The sequence below is a fragment of the Phyllobates terribilis genome, unplaced genomic scaffold (genome assembly GCF_046119375.1).
Source record: "Phyllobates terribilis strain yellow unplaced genomic scaffold, ASM4611937v1 Scaffold_1__5_contigs__length_1240528914, whole genome shotgun sequence".
In the NCBI taxonomy this organism is placed as follows: Eukaryota; Metazoa; Chordata; class Amphibia; order Anura; family Dendrobatidae; genus Phyllobates; species Phyllobates terribilis.
The window spans coordinates 1,210,850,161-1,210,869,285 of NW_027362761.1; positions in this window are offsets into that span (position 1 = coordinate 1,210,850,161).

A 19,125-nucleotide genomic window follows, 5' to 3' on the forward strand; every position below is an offset into this window, starting at 1 on the left:
CAGTATTATAGTAGTTATATACTTGCACACAGAGGCAGTATTATAGTAGTTCTATTCTTGTACATAGGGGGCAGTATTATAGTAGTTATATTCTTGTACATAGGGGCAGTATTATAGTAGTTATATTCTTGTACATAGGAGCAGTATTATAGCAGTTATATTCCTGTACATAGGGGGCAGTATTATAGTAGTTATATTCTGTACATAGGAGCAGTATTACAGTAGTTATATTCATGTACATAGGAGCAGTATTATAGTAGTTATATTCTTGTACATAGGAGCAGTATTATAGTAGTTATATTCTTGTACATAGGGAACAGTATTATAGTAGTTATATTCTTGTACATAGGAGGCAGTATTATAGTAGTTGTATTCTTGTACATAGGAGCAGTTTTATAGTAGTTATATTTCTGTACATAGGGAACAGTATTATAGTAGTTCTATTCTTGTACATAGGAGGCAGTTTTATAGTAGTTATATTCTTGTACATAGGAGCAGTATTATAGTAGTTATATTCTTGTACATAGGGGCAGTATTATAGTAGTTATATTCTTGTACATAGGGCAGTATTATAGTAGTTATATTCTTGTACATAGGAGCAGTATTATAGTAGTTATATTCTTATACATAGGAGCATTATTATAGTAGTTATATTTTTGTACATAGGGGCAGTATTATAGTAGATGTATTCTTGTACATAGGGGCAGTATTATAGTAGTTATATTCTTGTACATAGGGGCAGTATTATAGTCGTTATATTCTTGTACATGGGGCAGTATTATAGTAGTTATATACTTGTACATAGGGGCAGTATCATATTAGTTCTATTCTTGTACATAGGAGCAGTATTATAGTAGTTATATTCTAACACATAAAATAAATATTATAGTAGTTATATTCCTGTACATAGGGGCAGTATTATAGTAGTTCTATTCTTCTACATAGGAGGCAGTTTTATAGTAGTTATATTCTTGTACATAGGAGCAGTATTATAGTAGTTATATTCTTGTACATAGGGGCAGTATTATAGTAGTTATATTCTTGTACATAGGGCAGTATTATAGTAGTTATATTCTTGTACATAGGAGCAGTATTATAGTAGTTATATTCTTATACATAGGAGCATTATTATAGTAGTTATATTTTTGTACATAGGGGCAGTATTATAGTAGATGTATTCTTGTACATAGGGGCAGTATTATAGTAGTTATATTCTTGTACATAGGGGCAGTATTATAGTCGTTATATTCTTGTACATGGGGCAGTATTATAGTAGTTATATACTTGTACATAGGGGCAGTATCATATTAGTTCTATTCTTGTACATAGGAGCAGTATTATAGTAGTTATATTCTAACACATAAAATAAATATTATAGTAGTTATATTCTTGTACATAGGGGCAGTATTATAGTAGTTATATTCTTGTACATAGGAGCAGTTTTATAGTAGTTATATTTCTGTACATAGGGAACAGTATTATATTAGTTAAATTCTTGTACATAAGAGCGGTATTATAGTAGTTCTATTCTTGTACATAAGAGAAGTATTATAGTAGCTATATTCTTGTACATAGGAGCAGTATTATAGTAGTTGTATTCTTGTACATAGGAGCAGTTTTATAGTAGTTATATTTCTGTACATAGGGAACAGTATTATAGTAGTTCTATTCTTGTACATAGGAGGCAGTTTTATAGTAGTTATATTCTTGTACATAGGGGGCAGTATTATAGTAGTTATATTCTTGTACATAGGGAGCAGTGTTATAGTAGTTATATTCTTGTACATAGGGGCAGTATGATAGTAGTCATATTCTTGTACATAGGGAGCAGTATTATAGTAGTTATATTCTTGTACATAGGAGCAGTATTATAGTAGTTATATTCTTGTACATAGGGAGCAGTATTATAGTAGTTATATTCTTGTACATAGGAGCAGTATTATAGTAGTAATATTCTTGTACATAGGGGGCAGTTTTATAGTAGTTATATTCTTGTACATAGGGGCAGTATTATAGTAGTTATATTCTTGTACATAGGGGCCGTATTATAGTAGTTATATTCTTGTACATAGGGAGCAGTATTATAGTAGTTATATTCTTGCACATAGGAGCAGTATTATAGTAGTTATATTCTTGTACATAGGGGCAGTATTATAGTATTTATATTCTTGTACATAGGGCAGTATTATAGTAGTTATATTCTTGTACATAGGAGCAGTATTATAGTAATTATATTCTTATACATAGGAGCATTATTATAGTAGTTATATTCTTGTACATAGGGGCAGTATTATAGTAGATGTATTCTTGTACATAGGAGGCAGTATTATAGTAGTTATATTCTTGTACATTGGATCAGTTTTATAGTAGTTATATTCTTGTACATAGGAGCAGTATTATAGTAGTTATATTCTTGTACATAGGGGGCAGTATTATAGTAGTTATATTCTTGTACATAGGGGCAGTATTATAGTAGTTATATTCTTGTACATAGGAGCAGTATTATAGTAGTTATATTCATGCACATAGGGATCAGTATTATAGTAGTTATATTCTTATACATAGGGGCAGTATTATAGTAGTTATATTCTTGTACATAGGGGCAGTATTATAGTAGATATATTCTTGCACACAGGGGCAGTATTATAGTAGTTATATTCTTTTACATAGGAGCAGTATTATAGTAGGTATATACTTGCACACAGAGGCAGTATTATAGTAGTTCTATTCTTGTACATAGGGGGCAGTATTATAGTAGTTATATTCTTGTACATAGGGGCAGTATTATAGTAGTTATATTCTTGTACATAGGAGCAGTATTATAGCAGTTATATTCCTGTACATAGGGGGCAGTATTATAGTAGTTATATTCTGTACATAGGAGCAGTATTACAGTAGTTATATTCATGTACATAGGAGCAGTATTATAGTAGTTATATTCTTGTACATAGGAGCAGTATTATAGTAGTTATATTCTTGTACATAGGGAACAGTATTATAGTAGTTATATTCTTGTACATAGGAGGCAGTATTATAGTAGTTGTATTCTTGTACATAGGAGCAGTTTTATAGTAGTTATATTTCTGTACATAGGGAACAGTATTATAGTAGTTCTATTCTTGTACATAGGAGGCAGTTTTATAGTAGTTATATTCTTGTACATAGGAGCAGTATTATAGTAGTTATATTCTTGTACATAGGGGCAGTATTATAGTAGTTATATTCTTGTACATAGGGCAGTATTATAGTAGTTATATTCTTGTACATAGGAGCAGTATTATAGTAGTTATATTCTTATACATAGGAGCATTATTATAGTAGTTATATTTTTGTACATAGGGGCAGTATTATAGTAGATGTATTCTTGTACATAGGGGCAGTATTATAGTAGTTATATTCTTGTACATAGGGGCAGTATTATAGTCGTTATATTCTTGTACATGGGGCAGTATTATAGTAGTTATATACTTGTACATAGGGGCAGTATCATATTAGTTCTATTCTTGTACATAGGAGCAGTATTATAGTAGTTATATTCTAACACATAAAATAAATATTATAGTAGTTATATTCCTGTACATAGGGGCAGTATTATAGTAGTTATATTCTTGTACATAGGAGCAGTTTTATAGTAGTTATATTTCTGTACATAGGGAACAGTATTATATTAGTTAAATTCTTGTACATTAGAGCGGTATTATAGTAGTTCTATTCTTGTACATAAGAGAAGTATTATAGTAGCTATATTCTTGTACATAGGAGCAGTATTATAGTAGTTGTATTCTTGTACATAGGAGCAGTTTTATAGTAGTTATATTTCTGTACATAGGGAACAGTATTATAGTAGTTCTATTCTTGTACATAGGAGGCAGTTTTATAGTAGTTATATTCTTGTACATAGGGGGCAGTATTATAGTAGTTATATTCTTGTACATAGGGAGCAGTGTTATAGTAGTTATATTCTTGTACATAAGGGCAGTATGATAGTAGTTATATTCTTGTACATAGGGAGCAGTATTATAGTAGTTATATTCTTGTACATAGGAGCAGTATTATAGTAGTTATATTCTTGTACATAGGGAGCAGTATTATAGTAGTTATATTCTTGTACATAGGGAACAGTATTATAGTAGTTATATTCTTGTACATAGGAGGCAGTATTATAGTAGTTATATTCTTGTACATAGGGAACAGTATTATAGTAGTTATATTCTTGTACATAGGAGGCAGTATTATAGTAGTTATATTCTTGTACATAGGGGCAGTATTATAGTAGTTATATTCTTGTACATAGGGGCAGTATTATAGTAGTTATATTCTTGTACATAGGAGCAGTATTATAGTAGTTATATTCCTGTACATAGGAGCAGTATTATAGTAGTTATATTCTTGTACATAGGGGCAGTATAATAGTAGTTATATTCTTGTAGGAGCAGTATTATAGTAGTTATATTCTTGTACATAGGAGCAGTAATATAGTAGTTATATTCTTGTACATAGGGGCAGTATTATAGTCGTTATATTCTTGTACATGGGGCAGTATTATAGTAGTTATATTCTTGTACATAGGGGCAGTATTATATTAGTTCTATTCTTGTACATAGGAGGAGTATTATAGTAGTTATATTCTAACACATAAAAGAAGTATTATAGTAGTTATATTCTTGTACATAGGGGCAGTATTATAGTATTTATATTCTTGTACATAGGAGCAGTTTTATAGTAGTTATATTTCTGTACATAGGGAACAGTATTATATTAGTTATATTCTTGTACATAAGAGCGGTATTATAGTAGTTCTATTCTTGTACATAAGAGAAGTATTATAGTAGCTATATTCTTGTACATAGGAGCAGTATTATAGTAGTTGTATTCTTGTACATAGGAGCAGTTTTATAGTAGTTATATTTCTGTACATAGGGAACAGTATTATAGTAGTTCTATTCTTGTACATAGGAGGCAGTTTTATAGTAGTTTTATTCTTGTACATAGGGGGCAGTATTATAGTAGTTATATTCTTGTACATAGGGAGCAGTGTTATAGTAGTTATATTCTTGTACATAGGGGCAGTATGATAGTAGTTATATTCTTGTACATAGGGAGCAGTATTATAGTAGTTATATTCTTGTACATAGGAGCAGTATTATAGTAGTTATATTCTTGTACTTAGGGAGCAGTATTATAGTAGTTATATTCTTGTACATAGGAGCAGTATTATAGTAGTAATATTCTTGTACATAGGGGGCAGTTTTATAGTAGTTATATTCTTGTACATAGGGGCAGTATTATAGTAGTTATATTCTTGTACATAGGGGCCGTATTATAGTAGTTATATTCTTGTACATAGGGAGCAGTATTATAGTAGTTATATTCTTGTATATAGGAGGCAGTATTATAGTAGTTATATTCTTGTACATAGGGGGCAGTATTATAGTAGTTATATTCTTGTACATAGGGGCAGTATTATAGTAGTTATATTCTTGCACACAGGGACAGTATTATAGTAGTTATATTCTTGTACATAGGAGCAGTATTATAGTAGTTATATTCTTGCACACAGAGGCAGTATTATAGTAGTTATATTCTTGTACATAGGGGGCAGTATTATAGTAGTTATATTCTTGTACATAGGGGCAGTATTATAGTAGTTATATTCTTGCACACAGGGGCAGTATTATAGTAGTTATATTCCTGTACATAGGGGGCAGTATTATAGTAGTTATATTCTTGTACATAGGAGCAGCATTATAGTAGTTATATTCTTGTACATAGGAGCAGTATTATAGTAGTTATATTCTTGCACATAGGGAGCAGTATTATAGTAGTTATATTCTTGTACATAGGGGGCAGTATTATAATAGTTACATTCTTGTACATAGGAGCAGTGTTATAGTAGTTATATTCTTGTACATAGGAGCAGTATTATAGTAGTTATATTCTTGTACATAGGGGCAGTATTATAGTAGTTATATTCTTGTACATAGGGGGCAGTATTATAGTAGTTATATTCTTGTACATAGGGGGCAGTATTATAGTAGTTATATTCTTGTACATAGGGGCAGTATTATAGTAGTTATATTCTTGTACATAGGAGCAGTATTATAGCAGTTATATTCCTGTACATAGGGGGCAGTATTATAGTAGTTATATTCTGTACATAGGAGCAGTATTACAGTAGTTATATTCATGTACATAGGAGCAGTATTATAGTAGTTATATTCTTGTACATAGGAGCAGTATTATAGTAGTTATATTCTTGTACATAGGGAACAGTATTATAGTAGTTATATTCTTGTACATAGGAGGCAGTATTATAGTAGTTGTATTCTTGTACATAGGAGCAGTTTTATAGTAGTTATATTTCTGTACATAGGGAACAGTATTATAGTAGTTCTATTCTTCTACATAGGAGGCAGTTTTATAGTAGTTATATTCTTGTACATAGGAGCAGTATTATAGTAGTTATATTCTTGTACATAGGGGCAGTATTATAGTAGTTATATTCTTGTACATAGGGCAGTATTATAGTAGTTATATTCTTGTACATAGGAGCAGTATTATAGTAGTTATATTCTTATACATAGGAGCATTATTATAGTAGTTATATTTTTGTACATAGGGGCAGTATTATAGTAGATGTATTCTTGTACATAGGGGCAGTATTATAGTAGTTATATTCTTGTACATAGGGGCAGTATTATAGTCGTTATATTCTTGTACATGGGGCAGTATTATAGTAGTTATATACTTGTACATAGGGGCAGTATCATATTAGTTCTATTCTTGTACATAGGAGCAGTATTATAGTAGTTATATTCTAACACATAAAATAAATATTATAGTAGTTATATTCTTGTACATAGGGGCAGTATTATAGTAGTTATATTCTTGTACATAGGAGCAGTTTTATAGTAGTTATATTTCTGTACATAGGGAACAGTATTATATTAGTTAAATTCTTGTACATAAGAGCGGTATTATAGTAGTTCTATTCTTGTACATAAGAGAAGTATTATAGTAGCTATATTCTTGTACATAGGAGCAGTATTATAGTAGTTGTATTCTTGTACATAGGAGCAGTTTTATAGTAGTTATATTTCTGTACATAGGGAACAGTATTATAGTAGTTCTATTCTTGTACATAGGAGGCAGTTTTATAGTAGTTATATTCTTGTACATAGGGGGCAGTATTATAGTAGTTATATTCTTGTACATAGGGAGCAGTGTTATAGTAGTTATATTCTTGTACATAGGGGCAGTATGATAGTAGTTATATTCTTGTACATAGGGAGCAGTATTATAGTAGTTATATTCTTGTACATAGGAGCAGTATTATAGTAGTTATATTCTTGTACATAGGGAGCAGTATTATAGTAGTTATATTCTTGTACATAGGAGCAGTATTATAGTAGTAATATTCTTGTACATAGGGGGCAGTTTTATAGTAGTTATATTCTTGTACATAGGGGCAGTATTATAGTAGTTATATTCTTGTACATAGGGGCCGTATTATAGTAGTTATATTCTTGTACATAGGGAGCAGTATTATAGTAGTTATATTCTTGTACATAGGAGCAGTATTATAGTAGTTATATTCTTGTACATAGGGGCAGTATTATAGTATTTATATTCTTGTACATAGGGCAGTATTATAGTAGTTATATTCTTGTACATAGGAGCAGTATTATAGTAATTATATTCTTATACATAGGAGCATTATTATAGTAGTTATATTCTTGTACATAGGGGCAGTATTATAGTAGATGTATTCTTGTACATAGGAGGCAGTATTATAGTAGTTATATTCTTGTACATTGGATCAGTTTTATAGTAGTTATATTCTTGTACATAGGAGCAGTATTATAGTAGTTATATTCTTGTACATAGGGGGCAGTATTATAGTAGTTATATTCTTGTACATAGGGGCAGTATTATAGTAGTTATATTCTTGTACATAGGAGCAGTATTATAGTAGTTATATTCATGCACATAGGGATCAGTATTATAGTAGTTATATTCTTATACATAGGGGCAGTATTATAGTAGTTATATTCTTGTACATAGGGGCAGTATTATAGTAGATATATTCTTGCACACAGGGGCAGTATTATAGTAGTTATATTCTTTTACATAGGAGCAGTATTATAGTAGTTATATACTTGCACACAGAGGCAGTATTATAGTAGTTCTATTCTTGTACATAGGGGGCAGTATTATAGTAGTTATATTCTTGTACATAGGGGCAGTATTATAGTAGTTATATTCTTGCACACAGGGGCAGTATTATAGTAGTTATATTCTTGTACATAGGGGGCAGTATTATAATAGTTATATTATTGTACATAGGAGCAGTGTTATAGTAGTTATATTCTTGTACATAGGGGTCAGTATTATAGTCGCTATATTCTTGTACATAGGGAGCAGTATTATAGTAGTTATTTTCTTGTACATAGGGGCAGTATTATAGTAGTTATATTCTTGTACATAGGGAGCAGTATTATAATAGTTATATTCTTGTACATAGGGGCAGTATTATAGTAGTTATATTCTTTTACATAGGAGGAGTATTATAGTAGTTATATTCTTGTACATAGGGAGCAGTATTATAGTAGTTATATTCTTGTACATAGGAGCAGTATTATAGTAGTTATATTCTTGTACATAGGGGGCAGTATTATAGTAGTTATATTCTTGTACATAGGGGCAGTATTATAGTAGTTATATTCTTGTACATAGGAGGCAGTATTATAGTAGTTATATTCTTGTACATAGGAGGCAGTATTATAGTAGTTATATTCTTGTACATAGGAGTAGTGTTATAGTAGTTATATTCTTGTACATAGGAGGCAGTATTATAGTAGTTACATTCTTGTACATAGGAGCAGTGTTATAGTAGTTATATTCTTGTACATAGGGGCAGTATTATAGTAGTTACATTCTTGTACATAGGAGCAGTATTATAGTAGTTATATTCTTGTACATAGGAGCAGTATTATAGTAGTTATATTCTTATACATAGGAGCAGTATTATAGTAGTTATATTCTTGTATATAGGGGCAGTATTATAGTAAATATATTCTTGTACATAGGATCAGTATTATAGTAGTTATATTCTTGTACATAGGGGCAGTATTATAGTAGTTATATTCTTGTATATAGGAGCAGTATTATAGTAGTTATATTCTTGTACATAGGAGCAGTATTATAGTAGTTATATTCTTGTACATAGGGGTAGTATTATAGTAGTTATATTCTTGTACATAGGAGCAGTATTATAGTAGTTATATTCCTGTACATAGGAGCAGTATTATAGTAGTTATATTCTTGTACATAGGGGCAGTTTCATAGTAGTTATATACTTGTTGGAGCAGTATTATAGTAGTTATATTCTTGTACATAGGAGCAGTATTATAGTAGATATATTCTTGTACATAGGGGCAGTATTATAGTCGTTATATTCTTGTACATGGGCCAGTATTATAGTAGTTATATTCTTGTACATAGGGGCAGTATTATAGTAGTTCTATTCTTGTACATAGGAGCAGTATTATAGTAGTTATATTCTAACACATAAAAGAAGTATTATAGTAGTTATATTCTTGTACATAGGGGCAGTATTATAGTAGTCATGTTCTTGTACATAGGAGCAGTATTATAGTAGTTATATTCTTGTACATAGGGGGCAGTATTATAGTAGTTATATTCTTGTACATAGGGGGCAGAATTATAGTAGTTATATTCTTGTACATAGGGGCTGTATTATAGTAGTTATATTCTTGCACACAGGGGCAGCATTATAGTAGTTATATTCTTGCACACAGAGGCAGTATTATAGTAGTTATATTCTTGTACATAGGGGGCAGTATTATAGTAGTTATATTCTTGTACATAGGGGGCAGTATTATAGTAGTTATATTCTTGTACATAGGGGCAGTATTATAGTAGTTATATTCTTGTACACAGGGGCAGTATTGTAGTAGTTATATTCTTGTACATAGGGGGCAGTATTATAGTAGTTATATTCTTGTACATAGGAGCAGTATTATAGTAGTTATATTCTTGTACATAGGGGGCAGTATTATAGTAGTTATATTCTTGTACATAGGGGGCAGTATTATAGTAGCTACATTCTTGTACATAGGAGCAGTGTTATATTAGTTATATTCTTGTACATAGGAGCAGTATTATAGTAGTTATATTCTTGTACATAGGGGCAGTATTATAGTAGTTATATTCTTGTACATAGGGGGCAGTATTATAGTAGTTATATTCTTGCACATAGGGAGCAGTATTATAGTATTTATATACTTCCACATAGGGGGCAGTATTATAGTAGTTACATTCTTGTACATAGGAGTAGTGTTATAGTAGTTATATTCTTGTACATAGGAGCAGTATTATAGTAGTTATATTCTTGTACATAGGGGCAGTATTATAGTAGTTATATTCTTGTACATAGGAGCAGTATTATAGTAGTTATATTCCTGTACATATGGGGCAGTATTATAGTAGTTATATTCTGTACATAGGAGCAGTATTATAGTAGTTATATTCTTGTACATGGGAGCAGTATTATAGTAGTTATATTCTTGTACATAGGAGCAGTATTATAGTAGTTATATTCTTGTACATAGGGAACAGTATTATAGTAGTTATATTCTTGTACATAGGAGGCAGTATTATAGTAGTTATATTCTTGTACATAGGAGGCAGTATTATAGTAGTTATATTCTTGTACAAAGGGGTCAGTATTATAGTTGTTATATTCTTGTACATAGGAGCAGTATTATAGTAGTTATATTTCTGTACATAGGGAACAGGATTATAGTAGCTATATTTTTGTACATAGAGGGCAGTTTTATAGTAGTTATATTCTTGTACATAGGGGGCAGTATTATAGTAGTTATATTCTTATACATAGGAGCATTATTATAGTAGTTATATTCTTGTACATAGTGGCAGTATTATAGTAGATGTATTCTTGTACATAGGAGGCAGTATTATACTAGTTATATTCTTGTACATTGGATCAGTTTTATAGTAGTTATATTCTTGTACATAGGAGCAGTATTATAGTAGTTATATTCTTGTACATAGGGGGCAGTATTATAGTAGTTATATTCTTGTACATAGGGACAGTATTATAGTAGTTATATTCTTGTACATAGGAGCAGTATTATAGTAGTTATATTCTTGTACATAGGAGGCAGTATTATAGTAGTTATATTCTTGCACATAGGGGGCAGTATTATAGTAGTTATATTCTTGTACATAGGGGCAGTATTATAGTAGTTATATTCTTGCACACAGGGACAGTATTATAGTAGTTATATTCTTGTACATTGGAGCAGTATTATAGTAGTTATATTCTTGCACACAGAGGCAGTATTATAGTAGTTATATTCCTGTACATAGGGGCAGTATTATAGTAGTTATATTCTTGCACACAGGGGCAGTATTATAGTAGTTATATTCCTGTACATAGGGGGCAGTATTATAGTAGTTATATTCTTGTACATAGGAGCAGCATTATAGTAGTTATATTCTTGTACATAGGAGCAGTATTATAGTAGTTATATTCATGTACATAGGGGCAGTATTATAGTAGTTATATTCTTGTACATAGGGGGCAGTATTATAGTAGTTATATTCTTATACATAGGGGGCAGTATTATAGTAGTTACATTCTTGTACATAGGAGCAGTGTTATAGTAGTTATATTCTTGAACATAGGGGGCAGTATTATAGTAGTTATATTCTTGTACATAGGGCCAGTATTTTTAGTAGTTATATTCTTGTACATAGGGGGCAGTATTATAGTAGTTATATTCTTGCACATAGGGAGCAGTATTATAGTAGTTATATTCTTGTACATAGGGGGCAGTATAATAGTAGTTACATTCTTGTACATAGGAGCAGTGTTATAGTAGTTATATTCTTGTACATAGGAGCAGTATTATAGTAGTTATATTCTTGTACATAGGGGCAGTATTGTAGTAGTTATATTCTTGTACATAGGGGGCAGTATTATAGTAGCTACATTCTTGTACATAGGAGCAGTGTTATATTAGTTATATTCTTGTACATAGGAGCAGTATTATAGTAGTTACATTCTTGCACATAGGGGCAGTATTATAGTAGTTATATTCTTGTACATAGGGGGCAGTATTATAGTAGTTATATTCTTGCACATAGGGAGCAGTATTATAGTAGTTATATTCTTCCACATAGGGGGCAGTATTATAGTAGTTACATTCTTGTACATAGGAGTAGTGTTATAGTAGTTATATTCTTGTACATAGGAGGCAGTATTATAGTAGTTATATTCTTGTACATAGGGACAGTATTATAGTAGTTATATTCTTGTACATAGGAGCAGTATTATAGTAGTTATATTCTTGTACATAGGAGGCAGTATTATAGTAGTTATATTCTTGTACATAGGGGGCAGTATTATAGTAGTTATATTCTTGTACATTGGATCAGTTTTATAGTAGTTATATTCTTGTACATAGGAGCAGTATTATAGTAGTTATATTCTTGTACATAGGAGCAGTATTATAGTAGTTATATTCTTGTACATAGGAGGCAGTATTATAGTAGTTATATTCTTGTACATAGGGGGCAGTATTATACTAGTTATATTCTTGTACATTGGATCAGTTTTATAGTAGTTATATTCTTGTACATAGGAGCAGTATTATAGTAGTTATATTCTTGTACATAGGGGGCAGTATTATAGTAGTTATATTCTTGTACATAGGGACAGTATTATAGTAGTTATATTCTTGTACATAGGAGCAGTATTATAGTAGTTATATTCTTGTACATAGGAGGCAGTATTATAGTAGTTATATTCTTGTACATAGGGGGCAGTATTATAGTAGTTATATTCTTGTACATAGGGGCAGTATTATAGTAGTTATATTCTTGCACACAGGGACAGAATTATAGTAGTTATATTCTTGTACATATGAGCAGTATTATAGTAGTTATATTCTTGCACACAGAGGCAGTATTATAGTAGTTATATTCTTGTACATAGGGGGCAGTATTATAGTAGTTATATTCTTGTACATAGGGGCAGTATTATAGTAGTTATATTCTTGCACACAGGGGCAGTATTATAGTAGTTATATTCCTGTACATAGCGGGCAGTATTATAGTAGTTATATTCTTGTACATAGGAGCAGCATTATAGTAGTTATATTCTTGTACATAGGAGCAGTATTATAGTAGTTATATTCTTGTACATAGGGGCAGTATTATAGTAGTTATATTCTTGTACATAGGGGGCAGTATTATAGTAGTTATATTCTTGTACATAGGGGTCAGTATTATAGTAGTTACATTCTTGTACATAGGAGCAGTGTTATAGTAGTTATATTCTTGTACATAGGGGGCAGTGTTATAGTAGTTATATTCTTGTACATAGGGCCAGTATTATAGTAGTTATATTCTTGTACATAGGGGGCAGTATTATAGTAGTTATATTCTTGCACATAGGGAGCAGTATTATAGTAGTTATATTCTTGTACATAGGGGGCAGTATTATAGTAGTTACATTCTTGTACATAGGAGCAGTGTTATAGTAGTTATATTCTTGTACATAGGAGCAGTATTATAGTAGTTATATTCTTGTACATAGGGGCAGTATTATAGTAGTTATATTCTTGTACATAGGGGGCAGTATTATAGTAGTTATATTCTTGTACATAGGGGGCAGTATTATAGTAGTTATATTCTTGTACATAGGGGCAGTATTATAGTAGTTATATTCTTGTACATAGGAGCAGTATTATAGCAGTTATATTCCTGTACATAGGGGGCAGTATTATAGTAGTTATATTCTGTACATAGGAGCAGTATTATAGTAGTTATATTCATGTACATAGGAGCAGTATTATAGTAGTTATATTCTTGTACATAGGAGCAGTATTATAGTAGTTATATTCTTGTACATAGGGAACAGTATTATAGTAGTTATATTCTTTTACATAGGAGGCAGTATTATAGTAGTTATATTCTTGTACATAGGGAACAGTATTATAGTAGTTATAGTCTTGTACATAGCAGGCAGTATTATAGTAGTTATATTCTTGTACATAGGGGCAGTATTATAGTAGTTATATTCTTGTACTTAGGGGCAGTATTATAGTAGTTATATTCTTGTACATAGGAGCAGTATTATAGTAGTTATATTCCTGTACATAGGAGCAGTATTATAGTAGTTATATTCTTGTACATAGGGGCAGTATTATAGTAGTTATATTCTTGTAGGAGCAGTATTATAGTAGTTATATTCTTGTACATAGGAGCAGTATTATAGTAGTTATATTCTTGTACATAGGGGCAGTATTATAGTCGTTATGTTCTTGTACATGGGGCAGTATTATAGTAGTTATATTCTTGTACATATGGGCAGTATTATATTAGTTCTCTTCTTGTACATAGGAGCAGTATTATAGTAGTTATATTCTAACACATAAAAGAAGTATTATAGTAGTTATATTCTTGCACACAGGCGCAGTATTATAGTAGTTATATTCTTGTACATAGGGGGCAGTATTATAGTAGTTATATTCTTGTACATTGGAGCAGTATTATAGTAGTTATATTCTTGTACATAGGAGCAGTATTATAGTAGTTACATTCTTGTACATAGGAGCAGTGTTATATTAGTTATATTCTTGTACATAGGAGCAGTATTATAGTAGTTTTATTCTTGTACATAGGGGCAGTATTATAGTAGTTATATTCTTGTACATAGGGGGCAGTATTATAGTAGTTATATTCTTGCACATAGGGAGCAGTATTATAGTACTTATATTCTTGTACATAGGGGGCAGTATTGTAGTAGTTGCATTCTTGTACATAGGAGTAGTGTTATAGTAGTTATATTCTTGTACATAGGAGCAGTATTATAGTAGTTATATTCTTGTACATAGGGGCAGTATTATAGTAGTTATATTCTTGTACACAGGGGCAGTATTATAGTAGTTATATTCCTGTACATATTGGGCAGTATTATAGTAGTTATATTCTTGTACATAGGAGCAGCATTATAGTAGTTATATTCTTGTACATAGGAGCAGTATTATAGTAGTTATATTCTTGTACATAGGGGCAGTATTATAGTAGTTATATTCTTGTACATAGGGGGCAGTATTATAGTAGTTATATTCTTGTACATAGGGGCAGTATTATAGTAGTTACATTCTTGTACATAGGAGCAGTGTTATAGTAGTTATATTCTTGTACATAGGGGGCAGTATTATAGTAGTTATATTCTTGTACATAGGGCCAGTATTATAGTAGTTATATTCTTGTACATAGGGGGCAGTATTATAGTAGTTATATTCTTGCACATAGGGAGCAGTATTATAGTAGTTATATTCTTGTACATAGGGGGCAGTATTATAGTAGTTACATTCTTGTACATAGGAGCAGTGTTATAGTAGTTATATTCTTGTACATAGGAGCAGTATTATAGTAGTTATATTCTTGTACATAGGGGCAGTATTATAGTAGTTATATTCTTGTACATAGGGGGCAGTATTATAGTAGTTATATTCTTGTACATAGGGGGCAGTATTATAGTAGCTACATTCTTGTACATAGGAGCAGTGTTATATTAGTTATATTCTTGTACATAGGAGCAGTATTATAGTAGTTATATTCTTGCACATAGGGGCAGTATTATAGTAGTTATATTCTTGTACATAGGGGCAGTATTATAGTAGTTATATTCTTGCACATAGGGAGCAGTATTATAGTAGTTATATTCTTCCACATAGGGGGCAGTATTATAGTAGTTACATTCTTGTACATAGGAGTAGTGTTATAGTAGTTATATTCTTGTACATAGGAGCAGTATTATATTAGTTATATTCTTGTACATAGGGGCAGTATTATAGTAGTTATATTCTTGTACATAGGAGCAGTATTATAGTAGTTATATTCCTGTACATATGGGGCAGTATTAAAGTAGTTATATTCTGTACATAGGAGCAGTATTATAGTACTTATATTCTTGTACATGGGAGCAGTATTATAGTAGTTATATTCTTGTACATAGGAGCAGTATTATAGTAGTTATATTCTTGTACATAGGGAACAGTATTATAGTAGTTATATTCTTGTACATAGGAGGCAGTATTATAGTAGTTATATTCTTGTACATAGGAGGCAGTATTATAGTAGTTATATTCTTGTACAAAGGGGTCAGTATTATAGTAGTTATATTCTTGTACATAGGAGCAGTATTATAGTAGTTATATTTCTGTACATAGGGAACAGTATTATAGTAGCTATATTTTTGTACATAGAGGGCAGTTTTATAGTAGTTATATTCTTGTACATAGGGGGCAGTATTATAGTAGTTATATTCTTATACATAGGAGCATTATTATAGTAGTTATATTCTTGTACATAGTGGCAGTATTATAGTAGATTTATTCTTGTACATAGGAGGCAGTATTATACTAGTTATATTCTTGTACATTGGATCAGTTTTATAGTAGTTATATTCTTGTACATAGGAGCAGTATTATAGTAGTTATATTCTTGTACATAGGGGGCAGTATTATAGTAGTTATATTCTTGTACATAGGGACAGTATTATAGTAGTTATATTCTTGTACATAGGAGCAGTATTATAGTAGTTATATTCTTGTACATAGGAGGCAGTATTATAGTAGTTATATTCTTGTACATAGGGGGCAGTATTATAGTAGTTATATTCTTGTACATAGGGGCAGTATTATAGTAGTTATATTCTTGCACACAGGGACAGTATTATAGTAGTTATATTCTTGTACATAGGAGCAGTATTATAGTAGTTATATTCTTGCACACAGAGGCAGTATTATAGTAGTTATATTCTTGTACATAGGGGGCAGTATTATAGTAGTTATATTCTTGTACATAGGAGCAGCATTATAGTAGTTATATTCTTGTACTTAGGAGCAGTATTATAGTAGTTATATTCTTGTACATAGGTGCAGTATTATAGTAGTTATATTCTTGTACATAGGGGGCAGTATTATAGTAGTTATATTCTTGTACATAGGGGTCAGTATTATAGTAGTTACATTCTTGTACATAGGAGCAGTGTTATAGTAGTTATATTCTTGTACATAGGGGGCAGTATTATAGTAGTTATATTCTTGAACATAGGGCCAGTATTATAGTACTTATATTCTTGTACATAGGGGGCCGTATTATAGTAGTTATATTCTTGTACATAGGGGGCAGTATTATAGTAGTTACATTCTTGTACACAGGAGCAGTGTTATAGTAGTTATATTCTTGTACATAGGAGCAGTATTAAAGTAGTTATATTCTTGTACATAGGGGCAGTATTATAGTAGTTATATTCTTGTACATAGGGGGCAGTATTATAGTAGTTATATTCTTGTACATAGGGGGCAGTATTATAGTAGTTATATTCTTGTACATAGGGGCAGTATTATAGTAGTTATATTCTTGTACATAGGAGCAGTATTATAGCAGTTATATTCCTGTACATAGGGGGCAGTATTATAGTAGTTATATTCTGTACATAGGAGCAGTATTATAGTAGTTATATTCATGTACATAGGAGCAGTATTATAGTAGTTATATTCTTGTACATAGGAGCAGTATTATAGTAGTTATATTCTTGTACATAGGGAACAGTATTATAGTAGTTATATTCTTGTACATAGGAGGCAGTATTATAGTAGTTATATTCTTGTACATAGGGAACAGTATTATAGTAGTTATAGTCTTGTACATAGGAGGCAGTATTATAGTAGTTATATTCTTGTACATAGGGGCAGTATTATAGTAGTTATATTCTTGTACATAGGGGCAGTATTATAGTAGTTATATTCTTGTACATAGGAGCAGTATTATAGTAGTTATATTCCTGTACATAGGAGCAGTGTTATAGTAGTTATATTCTTGTACATAGGGGGCAGTATTATAGTAGTTATATTCTTGTACATAGGGCCAGTATTATAGTAGTTATATTCTTGTACATAGGGGGCAGTATTATAGTAGTTATATTCTTGCACATAGGGAGCAGTATTATAGTAGTTATATTCTTGTACATAGGGGGCAGTATTATAGTAGTTATATTCTTGTACATAGGGGCAGTATTATAGTAGTTACATTCTTGTACATAGGAGCAGTGTTATAGTAGTTATATTCTTGTACATAGGGGGCAGTATTATAGTAGTTATATTCTTGTACATAGGGCCAGTATTATAGTAGTTATATTCTTGTACATAGGGGGCAGTATTATAGTAGTTATATTCTTGCACATAGGGAGCAGTATTATAGTAGTTATATTCTTGTACATAGGGGGCAGTATTATAGTAGTTACATTCTTGTACATAGGAGCAGTGTTATAGTAGTTATATTCTTGTACATAGGAGCAGTATTATAGTAGTTATATTCTTGTACATAGGGGCAGTATTATAGTAGTTATATTCTTGTACATAGGGGGCAGTATTATAGTAGTTATATTCTTGTACATAGGGGGCAGTATTATAGTAGCTACATTCTTGTACATAGGAGCAGTGTTATATTAGTTATATTCTTGTACATAGGAGCAGTATTATAGTAGTTATATTCTTGCACATAGGGGCAGTATTATAGTAGTTATATTCTTGTACATAGGGGCAGTATTATAGTAGTTATATTCTTGCACATAGGGAGCAGTATTATAGTAGTTATATTCTTCCACATAGGGGGCAGTATTATAGTAGTTACATTCTTGTACATAGGAGTAGTGTTATAGTAGTTATATTCTTGTACATAGGAGCAGTATTATAGTAGTTATATTCTTGTACATAGGGGCAGTATTATAGTAGTTATATTCTTGTACATAGGAGCAGTATTATAGTAGTTATATTCCTGTACATATGGGGCAGTATTATAGTAGTTATATTCTGTACATAGGAGCAGTATTATAGTACTTATATTCTTGTACATGGGAGCAGTATTATAGTAGTTATATTCTTGTACATAGGAGCAGTATTATAGAAGTTATATTCTTGTACATAGGGAACAGTATTATAGTAGTTATATTCTTGTACATAGGAGGCAGTATTATAGTAGTTATATTCTTGTACATAG